At 46.4% G+C, this 24,846-nt stretch overlaps 1 pseudogene; it reads left to right on the forward strand.

The window, feature by feature from the left end:
* Positions 1 to 12,667: 12,667 nt before the first annotated feature.
* LOC125554919 lies at positions 12,668 to 16,874 on the forward strand (annotated as a pseudogene).
* Positions 16,875 to 24,846: the final 7,972 nt, after the last annotated feature.

The raw sequence follows: 24,846 nt of genomic DNA on the forward strand, positions 1-24,846 counted from the left end.
TTTGCCCATTGTTTGCATAGGCGGTAAACAATTCTGTGTCGGTTTGCATTTCCAGATGTGGCTCTATATCCTCCCCTTCTATCGGAATGCCAAATATACCTTGCACGTCCTCTTTTGTTATAGGAATTGGAGTTTTACCGATGGTAGTGGATTGCGTGTCCATATCTATGCTCTTGGCTAGTCTGACCAACATTATGCGTCGTAGAGTCACTTCATGCATCTGGGTTAGACCGCCAAGACTGCTTTCTGTTATGATGTACTTTTTGTGGTCTTGTGACAATAGTTTCATGGTTTTTCCGAACCTTGTCTGTGAGCATACTAACTTCATATGACCATGCTTTTCGGCGAGTTCCTGTTACATGCCATTAAATATTACTGAGTACACATGAATTATGTGTACGAAACGATTGTACACAAACAGTAAATTACTTACCGCATCGGTAATTTCGGAGATGGGCTTTTCTCCATTATTAAGGTTTGTATCTGATACTGACATTGCTGCCTTGTATGCAATGATAAAATCTGGCTCAATTAATCTGAACAAAATTGGAAAATGTATAACAAAATTAGCAGAGAATTAATTTTAACAAAATTAACTAGGTCATTTAACATATGATCCACTTATGGGTTTAAGCACAGAACCTATTTGGGTGCAAAACCTATGAGGGTTCAACAACTAAAGCATCGGCGGACAACGATTATAAAGAGTTACGATCAGCTAATACCTTATCTCGGAGATGGTGCCACCGAGTAGCTGGCGGCGGTTAGTGCGTTGGAAACTATAAGTGCCGGTATAGCGCGGTCGATGGCGCAAAGGAAAAACGGCGTGTTCACGCGAGGAGGAGGTGGCGAGAAGAACACTGACGTCCGAGCCCTCAGATCACGTTGGCGGTGGGCGGCGAGTGCTGGCCGCCGACTCCTGTATTCCGTGGGCGACTGGCGTCTCCGATCTGATCTTGCAGCGGTCGTGGGAGGTGCGGACGGCCCGGGTGGTTAGAATGCGGAGCTGTAATCGCGGGATTTAGGGAGGGGTGGGCCGCGTGAGTTATGTGAGGGGTTTAGGGTTATTAGGGTTTAGGGGTTTAGGGGTTTAGGGTTATCAGGGGTTAGGGTTATCAGGGTTTAGGGTTGAGTGTTTACATGCAAGCTAGGAAATGCGCGTGTCAGAGAACATACTTGCATGTATATGTACTAATGATCCCAAACTTTCTTAATGGCATCACATGACCACATAGAGAATGAATGCATAATGGTTTCCATGTTGGGCAAAATTTTGAATGTTTTTACGATTTAGTGGGGGGGTTTAGGGTTATCAGGGTTTAGGGTTTAAGGGTTTTAGGGTTGAAGGAACTATGTTTGTCTTACGGTGGACGTAGCACACACACCGGACATTGGTGGAGCGTTGGTCTACAATGGATTCCCTCCGGTAGCATCGATCCGATCCATTGAATGGCTCGGCCGACAAACTTCGTGCCACATAGAGCATGCATCCATCCACTGGACCGGATCAATGTTGGGTTGGTTTCATACAGGTGAGGAAAGCAGCTAGTGCTTTCGGGGTGTTGACATGCTAGGCCGGAAATGCGCGTGTCAGAGATCATACTTGCATGTATAATCCCAAACTTTTTTCATGGCATCCCATGACCCCATAGAGAATGCATGCATAATGGTTTCCATGTGGGGCAAAAATTTGAATGTTTTTACGGTTTAGTGGGGGGGGTTAGGGTTATCAGGGTTTAGGGTTTAAGGGTTTTAGGGTTGACGGAACTATGTTTGTCTTACGGTGGACGTAGCACACACACCGGACATTGATGGAGTGTTGGTCTACAATGAATTCCCTCCGGTACCATCGATCCGGTCCGTTGACTGGCTCGGCCGACAAACTTCGTGCCACATAGAGCATGCATCCATCCACTGGACCGGATCGATGTTTGGTTGGTTTCATACAGGTGAGGAACCCAGCTAGTGCTTTCGGGGTGTTGACATGCTAGGCCGGAAATGCGCGTGTCAGAGATCGTACTTGCGTGTATAATCCCAAAAATCTTTCATGGCATCCCATGACCACATAGAGAATGCATGCATAATGGTTTCCATGTGGGGCAAAAATTTGAATGTTTTTACGGTTTAGTGGGAGGGGGGTTTAGGGTTATCAGGGTTTATGGTTTAAGGGTTTTAGGGTTGACGGAACTATGTTTGTCTTACGGTGGACGTAGCACACACACCGGACATTGATGGAGCGTTGGTCTACAGTGGAGTCCCTCCTGTAGCATCGATCTGGTCCGTCGACTGTCTCGGCCGACATACTTCATGCCACATAGAGCATGCATGCATCCACTGAACCGGATCAATGTTGGGTTCGTTTACATGTACATGTACAGGGACCCGAAATGCGCGTGTCAGAGATCGTACTTGCGTGTACATGTACCATCCGTTCCATCCAGTGGCTGGGCCGACAACCTTCATGCCACATTGTTCACATTGTCCATTTAACACTTTGTATAGATTTTTTTGGTAAAAAATGAACGAAATAATGCAACTAATCTAAACGTAACGTTTGGCATGTATCACACCAAGTTGCCACTATTCCTCAAAAAAAAAGAACCCAGTTAGCCACTAATTGCGCCAAACATATCTCGTAATTACGAACGAAAATGGGTTGACAATTATATCTAGAAATTCTTGGACTGAATTTATTGCTCTTCCTTTTTTAGAGAACAATAAGTTAGAATGGTGGGCGGCGGGTTGGCACGGGCACGGCGATGGCTCGGGCTTGTGTGATATGTGGTTCGACCCGCGGTCAGTGCACATGTTTTCGAAGCCCCGGAAAGATCGCGCTCGTTAAAAAAACTTGCATCGAAGCGCATTACTTCAAAATAACTAATTAACCCTACAATCATGGATATATACCTTCCCATTCTACCGGATATCTACCCTATCCTAACCACCCCCATCTACCTTGTTTCTCCTCACATAGCCATCGCCGGGATCGCGCCATCGCTTCTCAAGCGACCACGCCGACGCCGGATTAAAAAGGTCTCCTCCACGGCTTCTCTCATATTCGATTGCAGTGCTCATTATTTTTTCCATTGATTCGACCAACAAGTAATTTCCGAAGAGATTAGAAAATCCAGCTTTTGCCATAGTTGAGTAGTTCTGGTGTGATTCGAGTACAGGATGTCATGCAAGAGCTTTTTGATTGATAGTTTGTACTAGTTGATCGTACGAACTGATTATGAATATTTTTTCACGGTCATATTGTTTCGAATTAGTTGGATGAGGGTGTGGATACAGTTTTCATACTATGGGTATATGTGTTGCTGTAGGGACCATGGTCTCAGAGGCGCATAACATCTGTGCGGAGTACGACAAGTCTTTGCATGAAGCGCGTCGGGAGATCGACTTGAAGGTGCAAAAGGATCGCGCTGAGGTAGATAAGAAACTGAAAAAAGAACGTTCAAACGTGGACAGGATGATAAAGGAGGAGCGTGAGGAGTTTTCCCGTAAGATGGCGAAGATGCGTCTTGAGATTGAAGAAAAGTATAAGAGGGACTATGAGTACATGGAAAAAAAGTTTGTCTTAGGCTACAAGGAAATGCATCAAACGTTGCAGAAGGACCGGAAGCTTGTGGACAGTATTATACAGACAGAGCGAGTCAGGATGGATGCCTATGTGTTGCAGGCACGTGCGGATATGGACAGTAAGCTGGTACAGGAGCGGTCGGACATCGATTATAAGGCCATGCTGGAGAAGGTCCGCTTGGAAGGACATATGTTAGAAGACCGTGCGATCTCACGGCCACCCCGACAACATGTCTTCAATTATTCTCCCCATGTAAGTATCTCGCACCGATTCTATATATTAAGGGCCTACGTATTCTATGATACAAACATCTTCAATTTGTGGCAACCTTATGTCGGCGATTGTATGTAGGCTAAGCATCATGAGACGGCACAGTCGCCATTCACTCGAGACATTGCGATAGAGTCACCCATTCAATGCCACATCAGTCCACCCCAACAACATATCGTCAATTCTCCCCTTGGAAGTACCTCGCAACGATGCATACCCAAGATATGGTATGACCTTTCAAAACTTGTGTGTAAACCCACTATCGACGTTTCATACGCAGGATAAGAAACCTGTGATGGCAGAGTCCCCAGTCACACCACATGAAGGATACATTCCACATAACAAGGTGAGAAGGTTTGAGATGGCACAATCCCCAGTCACTCCACATGAAGGATACATTCCACAAAAGCAGGTAACAACGCCGCAATGTTGCTATGCACATTATGTTTGCCCCTTCACTCATTGAATGTATTAACTCTGATGTGAGATACTAGGTGCTGGTCATGGAATTTTTTGTTAGTAGGGATGATGAGATGTCACATGTCCCGAGAGCATACTTTGATGAACACCCGGCAGAAGTCAAAATTTTTGAACCCGCCAAAGTGACCTACGATCTCATTATGAGTGAAATGAGAGATACTTTTGGTTGCAAACTGGGAGCAGAACTGTACTACTTCTTACCCGGGTCTGCGTGGAAGCTGCCAGAAGGAATGTTCTTGATTGGAGGACCAGATGATGTACAAAAAATGCTTTCTGATCTGAATGGCAGCAAGACATGTCACCTGTACATTGTGTACAATAGAACTACGGGTTATTTTTCCGAGGATGACATTGATTCCGAGGTTCAAATTTTACATGTTACATGCATCTAGTTTATGGCTACGTCTTTTTTGAGTTCTTCCTAATACAATTCCTATGGTTTTCTACAGGAAGTGAGAATCCAAGAAATGGAGGGTCTTGCTAGAGAGTTGGCAGAGAAAGACCAAGAACAACTTAAGTTGTATGGTTACATTGATGTTAAAGAGAAAAAGATTGAAGCACATGGGTCGTCGCCAACGATGCAACGCAAGAGGTCACTGGATTTTGGCAGTGCAGAAGACAATATGGAGTAGGTTCAATTGTTTATCAACCAGTTTAAGCTTCAAACCAGGATTATTTAGTTGCAAACAAACATTTTGTTTTCTGTTTCACACTATGTTTGCAATTATGGTACAATTTATTCATGAGACAGTTCTTTGAACAACAATGCATGTGTTTTATGATCAATCATACAGTTGTTTCTGAGTTGTTTTTGAGATGGCATTGTGTCTAAAGAAGTTTCCATCTATAAAACTTGGCACGCAGTCGCATTGGAATCGCGTATCACGCGAGAGGCGTGCGTCGCACGGGAGCGCGTCGCACGCGAGCTTGTTTTCGGGTAGAAATCATAACATATTTCGGATAGATAAAGTTCACGTCCGCCACTCGCGCATGCAAACCCACGTCGCCGCCATTCCCATGCATGCATGCCTCAGGCGCATACAACGAGACGGCCCATCCGAATTAGGCCCATCAGAAGTAGGCCATTAGAACCCTCCCCGCACTCCGCCTATTCCCCTCGCACTGTGGCCTCCCTCCCTCCATCGCCAGATCCCCCACTCGTCCCCCTCTGTCCGCCGCCCCTGCACGCCGTCGGCGACTCCACCCCCGCCGCCCCCGTGCCCCCCGAACGGGATCGGCCGGATCCATCTCCTCAACCACCGCAAGACAGCGCAGGTACCCCAGTTTCTGTTCACGTCTCAATGGTATCCATGCTGATAATGCTAGGTAGATCGACTGAGTGTAGCAATTTTGTGCCACCAATCCACTTTTCTGGAAAATATTTGCTAGAAAACCATCTGAAACTTGTGATGCTTGCTACTGTATAATATAGGACTTTTCAAAGTTCTGTTATGATGGCACTACTAGACACATACAGTAGAGCTGCGTTTTTAGTTGTTATACTTTCAGTTACCATCACTGCTTGGGAAAGGCCGAACTGGATGCATTCAGGTCTGCAGTTGATTGTGTATCATCATAATGTAGGTGCTGTGTTGTGTGATTCTTCATGCTGACAACTTCAGCTTTTTCAGTTATAGTGAAAGGCTTCTGTATAAAAAAACTACTAAATGATCACAAAAACTTCTAGACAACATTCTGTATGATCTGACCAAAACTTGAACTAAATGATCACCAAAAGTTGAAGGATTTTGCATCACATCACAACCATAAGTGTTCTGCACCAGCATCATAACAATCACATAACTACATAACAAAAGAAAACTTGTTCATCATTACAAAAGCAAACTTGTTCAACATAACAAAAGCTAACTTGTTCAGCATTACAAAAGCAAACTTGTTCAACCACATAACTGCAAACTGAGACACATAATAGCACAAACAACTCAATATCCCCAGTAGTAGGGGTTATCCCAATGATCCTCCGCCTCTTGCCAGCACTCCAAACTCATCCATGCCTCGTAGGTGACATACGGATCTTTCGCTGTGTACTCGATGAGGTTGTTTGGCAGTGGGCTGTCCCCCCATAGTTTGTGGTCCAATTCCTTGTTGATCTTCTGCTTCATTTCCTTGTACGATGGGTGGATGAGGCTGGCTGCAAACTCAGCCAAAGCCTGCCACTTCTTTCCATTGTTTGGAACTCTCCATTTGCGCTGCATGTCGACGTACTTGTCGGGGTTGATCTCCAAACCAGACAATTTCAGCTTCTCCTTGTCACCTCCAATGGAGAAGCCAACAAAGGTGTACAGCTTCTTCTCCTGCAGGAGCGGGCGGAGTTCCTTGGGCCTGCATCAAATTAATCTGGTGTGTCAAATTCATCTACTTCAAAAACTTCAAAAACTACTAATTAGACATAAAATTCAGAACTAGTATTGCATCTACTCCAGAACTTCAGAACTAGTATTGCATCTACTTCAAAACTTCAGAACTATTGCATCTACTCGAGAAACTTCAGAAACTTCAGAACTATTGCATCTACTTGAGAAACTTCAGAAACTACTAATTAGACAAAAACTTTAGAACTTCAGAACTAGTATTGCATCTACTTCAGAACTTCACAACTATTGCATCTACTTCAGAAACTTCAGAAACTTCAGAAACTACAGAAACTACTAATTAGACAGAAACTTCAGAACTTCAGAACTAGTATTGCATCTACTTCAGAACTACAGAACTATTGCGTCTACTTCAGAAACTTCAGAAACTACTAATTAGACAGAAACGTCAGAACTTCAGAAACTTCAGAACTGGATGTTTTTACCATTTGGTTGCCGTGGTGATGTGGTATACCAGGACGAGATCCTCCACGCATAACTGTAGAACTGCAGCCTTTTGCGGAGGTTCATCTTCCCTCGTATACTCGACATCAACGCCGACCGACCGAGAAAGCATGCCGCCGAGCCTCCTCCTGATCTCGCGGATCCTCTTGTCGGCTTCGTCTGGATTGCTGGTGCATACGACATCCAGCTTCTCCTTCTTCAGGTGGATATCAACCATGAGCGGCACGGTGTAGTCCTGCTTCTGCCCGGGGACCGAAACGTCGTCATCGACCACCAGCGGCTCCTTGCCAGACGCCTCACCTTGGTGACGCTTGGCAGACGGAGGGGAGTTGCTCCACGATGCCTCCGCCATTCTCTTGGCAGACGGAGGGGAGTTGCTCCACGATTCCTCCGCCATTGCCCTCCTGGCCAGCGATGGTGGAGGCAGAGGGGAGTTGCTTGATGGTGGAGGCAGAGGGAGGCAGAGGGAGGAAGATGGAGCGGCAATGGAATGAGGAGGGAGGCAGAGGGAGGCAGATTGAGCGGCAATGGAATAGGAGGGGAGTTCCCTGCGTCGTGGGGAGTTGCCAGTGGAGGGGAGACGTGGGGAGTTGCCTTGAAAACTCAAACGTCCTGCCCTTTGGCCCTCGAAAAATCTGGAGGGGAGACATGGGCCCTTTGGTTTGTCCTGTTTCTGAAACAAAACAAAATAAATAACAGCCATATTTTGCTCTCACTGCAACCATATTAAGAGATCAAAAATGGCACCAAAAAGTCACTGCAGCCATCCTAAATGGCACGAAAACAACACCAAAACAACATCAGCCAAAACAGCAAAAAATGCATCCATCGATCATTCTTTATTTCTTCTAACATTCCGTGTTCTATGCAGTGAGATAGACACAACGCTACAAATGCAGGCTGACAACGCCCGCGATTTCATGACCATCAGGACAGACGGCGGCTTCATCCACGCTCCGGTCCCATGAGTCGAGTCGAAAGTAGTGATGCTATGTGTAGTTCTGAAACATTGATTGGCTCATGTTGTAATTAAATATTAATGAATTGTATGTCTCTTTGGTTTGGACAGTCGTTCAACTTAGATGTAATCGATGCTATTTATTATTAGGACCATGAATTGTGCTATTAATGTCTTGCTTTTCTCTTCCGATCCTTTTGTTGCATACTTATTTATTGCTTATGTATTGTCTGTTGTTTGGCTTGTGCATAGAGATGCCGTCGTATGTCATGTACAAGGGTAAGGTTCCCGGAGTCTACGACGACTGGGAGGAGTGTCGGAGACAGGTTCACCGTTTCAGCGGTAACAGTTACAAAGGGTACACCACCAGGGCGGAGGCGGAATCTAGATACGCCCGCTATCTAGCGGGAGAGAGGAGGGAGCGTTGGAGGAACCGGATGAAGACCAGTTTCATCGCGATGATGCTCATCGTGATGACCGCAACTCTCTTCTATGTGATGGTAGTTTAGATGATGGATATCGACTTGTAATGTGAAGACAAACTCGCTACTCGCGGTCTCGAGACTTGTAATGTTCTATCTTTGTTCGGTCTTTTCAGTTCGGAGACTAATATGATGAATTGTATTCGGAGAGCTATCTTCTATTATATTGGATGAATGTGCTGTTGTTGTGTGGTGCTGTCTATATTCTGTCCAATAATATATTTTGTAACCTGTGAAAATATCAGAAATGTGCATTTTTCGACCACCTCCAAATCACCTCAGTTTTGGCACACATGATCTCTTCCACAAACAAAACTAGGTTTCCAAGTTTTTGTATTTTTTTGAATTTATAATGCCCTCTAGACTGACTGCTGAAAACATCGGTCTATGCCTCAAGGGGGCATTGTAAAATAATTTTTTTCAAAATTTTCTTGCATACACATGTTTTGCACATGTGGGTGACCATGTACAAGAAAATTTGGGTGATTTGGAGGTGGTGGAAAAATTCACGTTTTTTCAAAAACTGGATTAAGTTGGACCAAATGGTCCCTCCGGGAATGCGGGCATTTTTTCGACCACCTCCAAATCACCTCAGTTTTGGCACACATGATCTCTTCCACAAACAAAACTAGGTTTCCAAGTTTTTGTATTTTTTTGAATTTTTTTTTGAATTTATAATGCCCTCTAGACTGACTGCTGAAAACATCGGTCTATGCCTCAAGGGGACCTGCATGCAAGAGTCGGGGACCTGCATGCAAGAGTCGGGGACCTGCATGTGAATAGTGATTCATCAAGGCCTTGACAGCTACTGGCACAGCGGCTGCCACCCGATTTGCATGCAGCGAAGATGAACGTGCATGGAGGTTTTTCAAAGATTTCCAAGCACACCCCAGTGGGCCCCGCTTATTTAAAAAATACATCAGTCATTATTGCTCTGTAAATGAAGAATATGCATGATGATTATGAATATGCATGACAACCATAGTAAGGGTGAAGAATCATAGTGCCCAATTTGTCCAAATACATCATCATTCTTAAAGTTGGACATCAAATGATACACACAGAAAATTGAAACGAAAGATGTCGAACTAATACAGTAACATGGCAGTACAACCGCACTTCACTAAATTACTGTCACGATGAAATAGAATGTAAAGAGCACGTCACACAAAGCTGAATGGCACACGACTTTCTCTGGCTCATCGTCGGTTCATGCTGTATGTAGATATCACAGTTCAGCCTCGAGATCCTACACAGAAGAATACAATAAATCACATGGACATCAATTATGAGTAAAACACATGCAAAAAAAATATGAACATATTTCGTACCTCTAGCAATTTACCGCATTTACGTCGACTGTGACCTGGTTTCTTGCAATAGCCACAGATATTCTGTGATCTTGACTTCTTTGTCTTTGCCTGCAGCCTTTTCTTCGGTGCACCTCGTCCTGGCACATGCACGGGATCCAGAACCTTATCAACTTTCTACAAGTGCGGCATCAATGGGCCAAACCTAATGCTGTTATGCTGGGCATTAGTTGACTCCTTGCTGTCAGCTTGTTCAAAACTTGATTTCTTGCCATGATGTTGTGCTTGCAAAAGCATCTTTAGACGGTGATAGTCCTCATCAGAGTGGCATGCCTGGAAACTTGCGGCGTGACTACAATTCCGGAACTCACGGTACCTCTGCAGGCTTACCGAATAGTCATACATCTGGTTTTTCTGGTAGGTGCGTATGCACATTTTGCATTCATAGTCCACCTAGTGGGAACGCAACAACCGGGCAGAATTGTTTGTTTTAAAATCCCCAATATGTAAAAAATGTGGGAACATGGTGTGCCTGCGCATTCCAGCTTACGGCAAGAACAACTCACCCTGTGCAAAAGACCTCCTTGCTCTTCAATGCGCACTCCAAACTTTTTATCCATTCTTTCCTGCTTGGACACAACATAAGTGGAATCTTCTGATCCATCTAGTATCTCTCTAATCTGACATTTGCTGACAGCATCTATGCTCCATAAGACCATCTTAAAGACACTAGGTGTGAAAACTGTTGCGGCGTGTTTCTCAAGTGGTGAAGCATTTTCCTCTGTAAATGGAACGGACTGCAAGGCTTCGACGTCATGGAGAGCTTCGTTAATCCGTCGCGACACAAGGCAACGCTCATAGTGCTCTAGCATTTCAAACAACGACATCTTACCCTCAAGATGTGTATGTAGCACAGAGTTCAAGCTCTCACTCCTCTGATTGCTGCTCAATCCTAGGAAACAACGCCCCTCAAGATATGGAGCACATCACAACTTTCTCATCTGATACATCTGATGCAGCCAAGACTCCTCATTGGTTACTTTATTCCGTTGTAAAAATTGTATCCATTTTATCTCATGCTCTTCAATGGAAGAAGTATCATAAATGAAAGATCAGAATTCCTCCTTTACGTCGTCATCATGCAGATGGCGTACAATGTTCTGCTGAATGTGCCATATACATAGTCTATGGTTTGAGTCTGGCCAGACCACCCTTATTGCTCTCTGCATTGCAAGGTCCCCATCTGTGATCACAGATATCGGATGCTTCTGTGCCATGCAATCAGAAAAGGTCCGCAACATCCACTCGTATGCCTGGCTTGTTTCATGAGAAATTATACCATAGCCAAATATAACAGTGTTGCGGTGGTGATTCAACCCGACAAAAGGCACGAATGGCAGATTGTATTTGTTGGTTCTGTATGTGCTATCGAAAACAATGACGTCTCCGAAAGCCTTGTAGTCAAGTCGCGATTGACTATCAGCCTAGAACAGTCCCTTCAGATGGCCATGCTCGTCTACCAAGTACTTGAAGAAAAAATCCACTTCTCGCTCTCGCCTCGCCATCATGTGCATGATCACTGTTTTAGCATCACCAACACTGATTGTCTCCTGCTTATTAGCATGGCAGAAATTATAAACGTCCCTCTTTATGCATCCAACCTTATCAAATCCACCGTATTGAAAGCACAAAATATCCATAATACGGTATTTGCGGATCCCACATTTTTCCATGTCCGCAATGTCCGCTTTCTGCTCATCGCTAATTCGTCTGTGCGAACGCAGCAGACAAGAAAGATCCCGTGGGGCTAGAGGATGGCTGTGCTCATCGATGAAATCCTTGACAAACCACCGACCGGTTTCCTCCTGTCTCGTAATGACCAATTTAGCATTACACCCAACACGAGTTAAACTTCATGGCCTCCTTTTTCTATCTTCCATCTTTCTTTTCATGCGCTTATCTTCGCGAAACCCTTGACGACTACACACAATTTTCCTTAAAATTATGTATTTATTGGATCCATCCCACTCAACGTAGCTTTTCCTCACACTAAAACCTTTTTCAAGAGCATATTTGTTGTAGAATTCATAGCCTTCAGCCTCACTATCAAACATCTTGCTGACAACATTTACATACTCGAACATACTCTCATCACTTGCATACGCCATGTCTTCCTGCATATGACATGTGAGGGAAACCAATCATCAACATCTTTCTATTTATCAATGTTGCAGGTGTAAAATAGCTCATAGGCAAAGACAAGTGCATGGAAAAGACTTTGCTGGTTTGACATGTGAGGGAAACCAATCATCAACGTCCATAAACTGGGTCCCCCATAAACTAGTGAAGTGACCACGGATGATGAAAAATTCTAAATTGAATTGCATGCACTAGGGAAACCTAAATCGATGATGACTAAAAAAATCAAAGTAGGAATGTAGGCTATGAAACAAAGTAAGTTTATGGCCTATCTCCTGCAGGCATTGATATCTCCTGCTGCATCAAGAAAAACAAGCCTACTTTCACAACAAGCATTGATATCTCCCGGCGGCCTAACCGAGGGGCCAACCGCAGAGTATAGATCCATCTACGAGGAAGTTGGAGTTTTTGCCAATAGTCACTTCCAACGGGCCAATCAAACAGGGAGGATTTGAGATTCGGGCGATTCATACCTTAGGATGCAAGCCCGGAAGCGATGTGATCGGCGGGGGCGAGTTCCTATAGTGCCGCCGCCGACACTGCCGCCGCAGATGTCGCGCCTTAATCTTCTTCCTGAAGCCGAGCACGTCGTTTATAGTGAATGGGACGAGGTGGAGGACGAGGACGCCGCCGCCGACGGTGTTGGTTCCTCTCGCCGGGCTCGTCGGACAGAAGGAAGAGGACCGGAACGAGAACTTGATGAGAACGAGGACTGGATCTAGACGTCGTGGACATGATCGGTTCAAAACAGAATATTTTACCCTGGACCATTATGCCCTTCTCTGATTAAACTAATTAAGTTAATTCATTTTTAATCCCCCACCAGATCGGACGGCCAATAAAAATCGGAGGGGTAAGTACTCGAAAGTACTGCCAGTACTTTCCCAATCACCGTAAAGGAGCTCATTTAAGAAATAGGATAAGTATCGCCCGACATGTTTCATCAGTTGCAAGAAACAGCACTGTGTTGGAATCGCCCGACATGCTTCTGTGTTGGAATCCCTTTCACTTTCAGTACTCTTGCCAGCAGTTGTTGTGTAACAACAGGCGCTTCAACTAGTCTGTTTTCCCTATGCTTCTCAACACTTGTTTTTTTTTCACTCCGTCGAAAAATTGAAAAATGTTTGAAAGGATTTCCGGGCTGTTTAGTTCCTAGCCACACCTCAAGTTTTTTTTTTGGGTTGGTGTTTGGTCATCTTGGCACCTAAGATTAGATCAGGCATTTCTTTCCCTTTGTAGTAACTAAACAACATATGTAGCTAGTTTTGAAATGCAGGGTCATTGGGTGAAGACAAGTTGTATTCTTTCTTTCTTTTTTTACCGAATCAACACCCACTTGTAGTTGATAATTTGCCCAAAAGAAAGGTTTCTTTTTATGCGGTACAGCTAGTTACAGACAGTGTCATAAAAGATTTTATTGCAGTTATGGCGTACACAGGCTTAACCATAGCGTACGCTGCACATCATATTAAAAGTTTTAGTTGCCAAGTCTTGCTCGTTGCTTCCGATTTTCCCTTCTTTTTTTTACTTCATCCATATTCCCTTTTGAAAAAATTTCATTTTATATTCTGATGAGATATGGAACAGTGGCACACATAACGAAGATGAAGAAAGATGCTAATTGGTGCGGAACAAAAAGGATACACAATCACGCAAAGCACTTGTTCAATAAACCCGGCGAGCTCAAACTCAGACGTTGCATGGATTTTAAAATAAATGTTCATGATTTTTCTAAAAATGTTCTTGATTTTTTTATTCTTTTAGGAAAATAAAACACAAATTATGGAAAAGAACAAAAAACATGGAGCCTCTGCCAGTAGTTGATTATTGATCGGTGGAACCACCACCGTCTTCACTTTCGTCGAAATAGATTTCAAAAAAGAAAAAATTGTGGGGAATGTAAAGAGAATTAATCACTTCTTTTTTGACAGGCAAATCAGGGAGCATTATTGAACGAATGTGAGAATTAATCACTTCTTGAACCAAACCAAATGACCAAATGAAGTACACAGACCAACCAGTGTAACCGTCCTGGTCACGCATTTCTTCGACCTGTGCGTATCTAGCTACGGTGCGGCGCGGCGGTACTTCTTCTAAAATAAACTACAGCGGTACTAGTGGTGGGTAGGTCTACCGTACGTACTGGAGTAGTAGCAAATTTCCTCCTTCCGACACAAGGGTGGGTTCAATTTTTTTGGGGCTGAAAAAAAAATGTTTAATTTCATCATTGGCTTAAAATAAATGTTGCTGTAAAATATGCCTGGGAATGGATAGAACATGACATTTTGCCTTGGGGAAATTTAATTTACAACATACTGTATGTATGTAATGTACCAAGAGGTGGCAGGAAGAACTCTGTTCTGTTTCTGTATGTGTTTATTGGCGAGTACGATACCTTTTGCAAGTGAAAAAAAGGCTTCCCTTCCAATGCTGCTAATGTTGACAAGAGATAACCCCTGCCCTTTCCCTTCCTCCCATTTGTTAGTTAATTCATTCTGTTGTTGCTGCTCCTAGAAAGGGAGGGCTTTTCAGCCAGTATTATTTTGGGGTGTTCAGATTTCACTGAAAAACAATGTTTAATTTTGTTCTTACCTTACCTATGTTGTGTGCCTGGAATAGATGGCGTTTATATACATGCTAGTAGAATTGTTTCATATCCTCTGCTACTGCATGCAATCTGAATTGTGTCGGCATTTTGTTCAAATAGTGCAGTGTGAAACTCAATGCCCACAAACGCTGAAACCTATATCTGACTCTTAACCAAACTGATGAATATTTCTGACAGTGCATACCGTGGGAGGTCACAACAAGCCAGCTGAGAAATATGATCGCCAACTCCGAGCCTATCAAACTTGAAACTCCTGATGGCCATGTGTACAGTGTTGAATTCGTCAAGTTCGGCCTGATAACTCTTACGACTGGGTGGCGGCACTTTGTGGATGCTAATCATATACGACAAGGTGACCCCATCATGTTCGTCTACTGTGGGCGCTCCACGTTCAAGGTCCACTTCAAGGGCACTCCATCCGGTCACAAGAATTCTCTGCCCTCTTCTCGACAGCCTCCCAACATCTTTAGAGCCATTCCTCCTCGTGATCATCACGTGCTGAATGGTAAAGTGAATTAGGACCTTCGAGTCGAGTTCTTTTGGTAATGCTTTTCTGATCATTATAACAGTGTTCTTTCTTGATGTGCAGAAGAAGTGGTGCCTGATCCTGCACATGTTCGGACGTCAACCGAACTTGGCTATACCATGTTCCCCAGGACCTGCCTAACCAAAGCACAAGAGAAGAAAGTGCTAGAGCTAGCTGATAGCAGCATGAGGTCTGAAATTCCTGTGCATGTATGAACAAAAGAAATGCCAATGAGGACTACTATGTTGTAAGTGGCATCCTTCCTCAGATAATTTCCTGGTTGTGTATGACTGTATGTCACTCCAATCCATAGGCTATTAATTCCTGCTTGTATTTTTTTCGATGTTCTTGCAGTACATACCACTAGGGCTTTTGGACAATTTCGAAGAGGGGATAACTGCAACTACCATTCAGCTCGAAGCCCATGGCAATGGCATGGTATACTTTGTTGGCGCAAGCAAGCAACGTGACGAGCAAATAATCCTCGAATCCGAGTTGAGTCATTTTATAGCTTCTCTCCGCATACAAGACAATGACCTCCTCTTCTTCAGAAGCATGAGGAAAGATCGCCTTGAAGTTCTTGTCCTTGACCCGAGCGGTTGTGAGAAAACTTGTTTTGCCATGGGAAACTCTTCAAATGCCCGAGAAGTGTGTGAAGATCTGGTTGAGATTGTTGATCCACCCCTGCATACTCTCATTGATTTGAGTTCTGATGACAATGAATTTGTGGAAGAAGGCAGATTTGATGACAATGAAGTCGTGGAAGAAGGCATATGACAATGTCAAGGAGGGAGCAGAGGTCACTACGAGGCTGTCGTGCAAAAGCTCAGAAGATGGCTTCGACATCCTCCCCTTGTAGTAAGTCAGGTCATAATATTATCCTCCCCTTTCGAGTAGTTAGTTACCCTGTGCGTTTCTTTTCATTTACTATATTTTAGACAATCAACTTGTGGTTATCGTATGCTCACCATAAGAAAGTATCGCATGTTTTTCAGGACGCAAAGCTGGCAAGTCGAAGGAAGCCGCTTTAGAAGCTCCTATGTCCAACAAGCCCTACATATTACCCGTGGACATGAAGCTAACTAGTGACCAAGAGGAGAAAATAAAGGAGAAAGTCCGGGCGATTGGATCTGAATTCCCTGTGCTTGTGAAGGTGATGACGAAACCTGGGATTGATGAGCCAACAAAGCTAGTGAGCTCCGAACTTCAGATACCACACGCAATATGCATAGTCCATTTCTCATCCGAAAGCTCATAAGTTTAGAACTATTTTCTTGCTGAATTAACAACCGGCCTGAGATTTGATCGCCATCTTGATGTGCTCTTTTCTGAACAGGAATTCTGCCTGGAGTATGCTCGGGCGTGTCTCCCGCTAGAACAAACACCTATTATACTTGGGCTGGAGCGTAGCAAGATGCAGTGGCCTAGCATGCTGAAGGTCAAGAGATATACAGATGGGAAGTGGATTACCAAATCCTGGAAGGAACTTGTCTTGCAGGCTGGGATGAAGCCAGGAGACATCTGCCTCGTTGAACTGGCACGCAGGAGCAACGAGAACCTCAAGATGACGGTCCATCTGATCCGTGAGCGGAACCGCAGCTCTAGCTCTCAAGCATCTTGTTAGTGTGGTCTCTTTGTGTGTGGTCTGTAGTATGATGGCTTTTATAACTCAGCTGGTGTATGCATTGCTTGATGATTATTTGGAACAACCTGATGTTAAGCAACTCTCTAGTACTAGCGTGTAATGTAATCTGGGGAAACACTGGACCCTTGACCCTCCTCTCCTGTAGTAGTACTGCTGCTGCTGATTATTTTTCCTTGTTGAAGACAGGTTCCATTTTATTGTTGATTTATTAATTATTTCTTGTTGAGACAAATCTTATTTTGTTGCTGATTGGGGTGTCTCCAGACAACAACTCACAATATTGTGTTGGTGTTCCCTGCTTGAATGTGTTGCTGCTACAACTGGGACTTGTTTTCTTATTCCAAATATTGTGAGTTGCATGAATGGTTCAAACTTGCGAGCTGCATTAATGAAGTGTTGGGCAATATTGTGAGTTGCATGAATGGTTCAAATTTGTGAGGCGCATCAATGATTTGAGGTTCAAACTTGTCCTAAATAAGTAGATACAGTAGATGCTTGAACCACACTGTCTAAAGCTGATGAGAGGGATCAGCTGCTCTGAATCTCTATCAAGATATCACACACACACACACACACACACACACACACACACACACACACACACACACACACACACTATATACTCAGAAAGTTTGGTGATGCAGAAGCTACATATATACTGTAGTACAGTAGTATAAAGCAAGCAAATCCAGTGAAATCAAAAGCTCTTTACTATCACAAATCCTATACAGTTCGGGCACATGTATGCAATAGGTGTCGGAACAGGTTCAGGAGTGGTTCCGGAACAATATCCTGATCTGTAGTGTACAAATCCTTGAAGAAACTTGTGGCCATGTCTCCGAGGTGCTCCTCCTCCACACAACTGCCTGCAGCATCTTTGAGCGTTGTGATTCCGTTCTTTTTTTGGCGTCAACTAGCTTTTCCGTGGAAGTATTTCGTGTTACAACCCCCTTCGTGGACCCATGCTGCACAGGAGCATTGCAAATACTACTTATAAGACCTGAAAAGCAATACGCCGAAACAAATTAACATACACACCTAATAGGTATTGTCGGTGTCAAAACCGGCGGATCTCGGGTAGGGGGTCCCGAACTGTGCGTCTAGGCGGATGGTAATAGAAGACAAGGTACACGATGTTTTTACTCAGGTTCGGGCCCTCTCGATGGAGGTAAAACCCTACTCCTGCTTGATTAATATTGATGATATGGGTAGTACAAGAGTAGATCTACCACGAGATCAGAGAGGCTAAACCCTAGAAGCTAGCCTATGGTATGATTGTTGTTCGTCCTACGGACTAAAACCCTCCGGTTTATATAGACACCGGAGAGGGCTAGGGTTACAAAGAGTCGGTTACAATGGAAGGAGATCTACATATCCGTATCGCCAAGCTTGCCTTTCACGTCAAGGAAAGTCCCATCCGGACACGGGACGAAGTCTTCAATCTTCATCTTCATAGTCCAGGAGTCCGGCCAAAGGTTATAGTCCGGCTATCCGGACACCCCCTAATCCAGGACTCCCTCAGTAGCCCCTGAACCAGGCTTCAATGACGACGAGTCCGGCGCGCAAATTGTCTTCGGCATTGCAAGACGAGTTCCTCCTCCGAATATTTCATAGAAGATTTTCAACACAAGGATAGTGTCCGGCTCTGCAAAACAAGTTCCACATACCACCGTAGAGAGAATAATATTTGCACAAATCTAATCTGCTGACGTATTCCGCAGCGTGATACCATGGCCAAGCCTTTATTTGAATCGTTTTATTTCCCCACCTCAGCGCGTTTGGCGAGGCGGTTTCCTTTGCACGTCCTGTCGAAGCAGAGATCGTGCCCCCTTATTCCGGGATTCTCATCAATACGGGCGTGAGTAACCCAACCGTGCCATTGGTTACGGTGTTTGGGAGATAAGCGAGTTTTACCAGGCTGGTGGGGGCACATAGTTTCGTCCGCCCATATAAGGGGATAAGGATCCACCTTTTTCTTCCACGCCTTCTTCCTCCTTTGCTCATCCATTTTCGCGCACTCGAGCTCCAGCGCCCAAGTCCGCATCCCCACCTCAACCTTCTCCAGCCATGTCCGGAGCGGGAGGCAAGTGGATGGTCTGCTCCGTCACGGAGGGACACATCAAAAAGCTGAGGAAAGCCGGATACTTGTCTAACGACATCGCGCACCGGCTTCCAGACGAGGGGCAGCTCATCCCCACCCCCAGGCCCCATGAGAGGGTGGTGTTCCTCACCCATTTCCTCCGCGGACGGGGCTTTCCTCTCCACCCATTTATCCGGGGGCTCATGTTCTACTACGACCTAGATTTCCACGATCTGGCCCCGAACTTCATCCTCAACATCCCGGCGTTTATCATCGTGTGCGAGGCCTTCCTCTGCATCCCACCCCACTTCAGTTTATGGCTGAAGACCTTTAACGTCAAGCCGAAGGTAGTGCGCGGCTGCCAGGCGGAGTGCGGAGGTGCCATGGTAGGCAAGATGCCCAACGTCCTATGGCTCGAGGGCTCTTTCGTGGAGACCCTAAAGGGGTGGCAATCGGGGTGGTTCTACATCACCGAGCCGCGTGACCCTAAATGGGTCGCAGCCCCCGAGTTCTGATCTGGAACCCCTACGCGGCTCACCTCCTGGAAGGATACGGGCCTGTCGTGGGGTGAAAAAGGAGAGGTGACCGGACTCCAAACATGCGTCCAAAACCTGGTGAGCAAGAAGCTCAAACTTGTCAATGTAGTCCAGGTCATGCTCATCCGCCGGATCCTCCCATGCCAACAACGGGCTTTCAGCTTGTGGGAGTTCGACCCAGCCCAACACCGAACTCTGAGCAGGCTCTTCGACATGACGTACTAAGATGCCTGGAAGGTGCTATTCAAGGGCGCCGAGGCTCCCGCATCCGCTACCGAAGATCGCGGATTCAACGCGCAGCGTCAAGCCGGCGCGGTAAGCTGTTTTACCTTTTACAGGATATTTTATCTTTCATAGTTTGACTCTATGTGGGATCTATGCCCCCATGCCTTTGACAGGACTGGCAGAGGACGGCCGGACAGATCAACTGTCCGGCTCCGTTGCCCGAAGACCCAGCAGATGCCCGTTTGACGGGGCTGCTGGTTCCGGCACCTTACGTGGTGCCGGAGAAGAAGGCCACGGGAACTCGAAAGAGTTCCCGGCGCCTGGTGGTGTCGGATTCATCGTCCGATGACTCCGAGACGCACTCCTCCCGCGAAGACGAGGAGGAGGAAGAAGAGGCCTCTCCCCCTCTAGCGGGGGTAGGAAAGAAAAGGAAGGCCGCCCCAACTGGGGAGGCCGGAGGGTCCAAGAAGGGGAATACCCTTCCTCCGGACTACTCCACCAATGCCGACGACGGCGAAGAGGAGTGGCCGCTCAGGGCCAAGCCCCTGGCGAAGTCGTAAGTATTCGGACACCAGAGTGATTCGTAGTGTTCCTTCATTGCATAGCTTCTCCTTATGCCGAATATAATTATGCAGCCCGCCCAAAGACCGGCTCGATGTATCGACGAGCGGTTCCCTGGATTCGTCGGATGTGAATTCGCTTCCGACCGCTACCTCCCCCCGCCCTATGGACGACGCCGAGGTGTTGTCCCAGGAGATTCCAAGCCAGGAGGAGGTGGTCCTGGAGGCGCCGCATGGCGACCTCCCAGACTCCAGGCGCCCAGGGGACAAAGCCCCCAAGGGCTCCAAGTCTGGCCCTGGGCCGGACACTGCACCGGAACCTTCAATGGTTCCGGAGTCCGGCAGGGGGCCCCCTAGTAAGAGGGGCAAGCCTACGACGCCGGTGACCTCCGCCCAACCGAAGGCACCGGATAATTTGCTGGAGGTTCTTAACGGCGCCTCCATCGATGAAGAGCACCGCACTATTATGAGTGCGGTGATCCAGAAGGTTCAGTCCGCCAAGAGCGGACTGACTGAAGCCTGTGCTAGCCTTCTAATAGGCTTTGAGGGATGTATCTGAGACATGTAAAATATGTCCGCATAGACAGTAGCCCCTCATGCTCTGTTTGGCGTTCGGAAAGAAAAGCCGAATAGAGGATCTAATAATATTCGCAGGAGTCTATCATAATTAATTCAATATGCGTATGCAGGCTTCACTGCTGGCGTCCGCCGCACTGACTGCGGAGGTGGACACGCTGAAGCAGAACCTCGAGCAGTCCGAGCAAGAGCTCGGCCTTGCCAAGAAGCAGCTCGAGGAGAAGGAAGGTAAGAAACACCTTATGTAAGTATATAGAAAAGATGTGGTTGCAAAAAATGACAGGATCATCGTGACTATTGCAGGGGCCACTACCGAGGTGGCGACCCTGAAGCAAGCGCTGTCCTTGGCCGAAGACAAAGCGGCCGTGGAGCGCACAGAGCGAGGAAAGCAGGAGGCACGGGTGGAGGAGGTGCAGAGAGAGCTCCAGGATCTCGTGAAAAAACACGAGAGTTTGGAGCTTGACTCAAAGACACAAGAGTCCGAGCTCGCGGTAGCCCTCGACAGCGCCAAGTCTGCCAATGCCGAAGCCCAAAAAGCCCTCCAGGAAATTGAGGCAATGAAGAAGATAGCGGCGGGTAAGGCATTCTGTATGCAAAGCAAGCATGTGAAAGTGAATTACTTCTTACTTACCCGAGTCCGGAGTTCTCCAGGAGCATTCGCAGATTTTCCCCACAGCGTGTCAGATGCTGCCACCTTCTACCGCGCTGAAGAGGGGAGCTCGACGGAGAAGGTGTTCTGGTCTCAGCATGCTGAGACCGGACACCCGGTGCCCTTGAGTGACCAGCTGAAGCAGCTGGTCGAGCTCCATAAGGTGGCCGAACAGGCCATGAAGGACCTCATAGTCCGGCTGTGGCCTGGGGAGGCCATGCCTGGGAGCTACTTCGGGCTGGTGAGGCGGCTGGTGGAGGCCTGTCCAAGGCTCGAAGTCATCAAGCACTCCGTATGCATCGAAAGTGCACTGGAGCAAGCTGGATGCTGAGAAGCTTGTGAAGGACGGGCCACCGCCGAGCAAGGAGCATCGCAAGCCCGAGATGTATTATGAGGGCGCCCTGAAGGGTGCCCGCCTTATGGCGGATGAATGTTCCAAAGATGTAATTTTTGAGTAAAGTCGCTCGTTTTGTCCTGTGCGCTGAAAACTTGTTCATATGCGCTAGGCAACGCTTTTTGAATTTAAAATATTACCTTCTGTGCGGCCGTTTATGAAATCTGAGAGATGGCGAGTCGTCGGCTTCTGCCCCCGAGCCACTAGTGCTGGGGTGTTCGGGATAGACCTGAGCGCTCTTTTTCCCATTTTTGGGTCCTTCGAGGGAGACGCTCAGCACAACGAACAAGGCAATCGGACTATAATGCTTGAACACTCACTCAGCCATAGAATTCTATAATTTTAAATTTCGGCGAAGCCCCTAGTATTCGGAAGACCGAGTTCGGGGCGCTATCCACGCCGAGGCCGGACAAAGCCGGCTCCTCGCTCTAAGCGGCATAAGTCTTTAGGGACTCGAAACCTCTCGAACAGTGACCAGCTCTCGCCTTATCATGACGGTCAGTTTTAGCTTTCTCTACTGAGGTGCTGAACCCAGCTCAAGCGGGGCACAATCGCAGTAGTTCTCCTAGTGCTACCTTAGCCGATATAACAGAACGTAAGGTACCAAAACATAGGAGCCGGGCAAACCCAACTATTGACCCAAGACATGATTCGGAGCTGATGCATATAATGCTATAAGTTTGGAGTGCCGCACTTATTAAAGTGTTCGGACTTCTCATGCCGTATTTATCGGGTGCTTGAGCCCCCTGGCATATTAGCCGTACCAGAGTGTACGGGTGCATAATGTCATAACTGAACATATATATTGAAAAAAGGAATAAATAGAGAATGCAATAATAAGCTGAAGCTAAGCATTGTTTATTAAAAGGCTGCTGTAAAAGCAGAACGATACAAATAGTGCGATAAGCAAGAGATGGGACTATTTGACATGTCCCCCTCCAGGGGCGATCTGCGAGATGGTATGTAAGACAGGTATTTTGCTCGTTATAGAGACCACCTGGACATTTGACGTAGCTTTCTGCCTCCCTGGTTGTTGCATCGTTTGTTCGGCGATTGTACTGCCGGACAGGCCTTCCGGAGAGTGGAGTCCTGAAAGTAAGAAAAGAAAAATGACAACATCGGGAGCCCCTAGTACGGTTGAGCCGCATTTTGGGCATGCCGTGGTCGTGCCCCTCCCCCTACGCCCATGGTATTTCCAGAGCGTAATTATGTACGCGTAGTACTGTTTTCACAATTTCGCGAGGGTTGGGGTTGGGGCCGCATTGCTACGCTTTCTTGGAACGTGCCAGACGGTCTTGCTGTAGGTTACTCCAGGCGCGCTTGGCGGTGTCCGGATGTTTAATAGCCGGACTGGAGAACTACCTTGAGAGGCTACTTTGTACTTCCACCGTGAGGGCCGCCGTATGCTCCTCTGTTTGGAGAGAGCGTTCGGTGTTTCCATTGGCCGTAATTACTCCTCGAGGGCCTGTCATCTTGAGCTTGAGGTATGCGTAGTGCGGCACCGCATTGAACTTTGCAAATGCGGTTCGTCCGAGCAGTGCGTGATAGCCATTGCGGAACGGGACTATGTCGAAGATTAACTCCTCGCTTCGGAAGTTATCCGGGGATTCGAAGACCACCTCAAGTGTAACTGAGCCTGTATAGTTGGCCTCTACACCTGGTATGACGCCTTTAAATGTCATCTTTGCGGGTTTAATCCTTGAGGGATCTATGCCCATTTTCCGCATTGTATCCTAATAAAGCGGGTTCAGGCTGCTGCCGCCGTCCATAAGGACTCTGGTGAGGTGAAATCCGTCAATGATTGGGTCTAGAACCAATGCGGCAAATCCGCCATGACGGATGCTAGTGGGGTGGTCCCTTCGATCAAAGGTGATCGGGCAGGAGGACCATGGGTTGAACTTTGGGGCGACTGGCTCCAACGCATATATGTCCCTGAGTGCACGCTTCCGCTCCCTTTTGGGGATATGGGTTTGTAGGATCGAAAGTATGTCTAGAGGGGGGTGATTAGACTACTTGACCAAATAAAAACTTAACCTTTTCCCAATTTTAGTTCTTGGCAGATTTTAGCTATTGTAGGACAAGTCAAGTAATCATCACACAATTCAAGCAAGCATGCAAAGAGTATATTGGCAGCGGAAAGTAAAGCATGCAACTTGCAAGAATGTAAAGGGAAGGGTTTGGAGAATTCAAACGCAATTGGAGACACGGATGTTTTTCCCGTGGTTCGGATAGGTGGTGCTATCCTACATCCATGTTGATGGAGACTTCAACCCACGAAGGGTAACGGTTGCGCGAGTCCACGGAGGGCTCCACCCACAAAGGGTAACAGTTGCGCGAGTCCACGTAGGGCTCCACCCACAAAGGGTCCACGAAGAAGCAACCACCCACAAAGGGTCCATGAAGTAGCAACCTTGTCTATCCCACCATGGCCATCGCCCACGAAGGACTTGCCTCACTAGCGGTAGATCTTCACGAAGTAGGCGATCTCCTTGCCCTTACAAACTCCTTGGTTCAACTCCACAATCTTGTTGGAGGCTCCCAAGTGACACCTAGCCAATCTAGGAGACACCACTCTCCAAGAAGTAACAAATGGTGTGTAGGTAATGAACTCCTTGCTCTTGTGCTTCAAATGATAGTCTCCCCAACACTCAACTCTCTCTCATAGGATTTGGATTTTGTGGAAAGAAGATTTGAGTGGAAAGCAACTTGGGAAGGCTAGAGATCAAGATTCATATGGTAGGAATGGAATGTCTTGATCTCAACACATGAGTAGGTGGTTCTCTCTCAGAACATATGAGTTGGAATTGTGTATGTGTTCTGATGGCTCTCTCCATGAATGAAGAGGAGGTGGAGGGGTATATATAGCCTCCACACAAAATCCAACCGTTACACACAGTTTTCCAATCTCGGTGGGACCGAATCAACAAACTC

Source organism: Triticum urartu, chromosome 4 (genome assembly GCF_003073215.2).
Source record: "Triticum urartu cultivar G1812 chromosome 4, Tu2.1, whole genome shotgun sequence".
In the NCBI taxonomy this organism is placed as follows: Eukaryota; Viridiplantae; Streptophyta; class Magnoliopsida; order Poales; family Poaceae; genus Triticum; species Triticum urartu.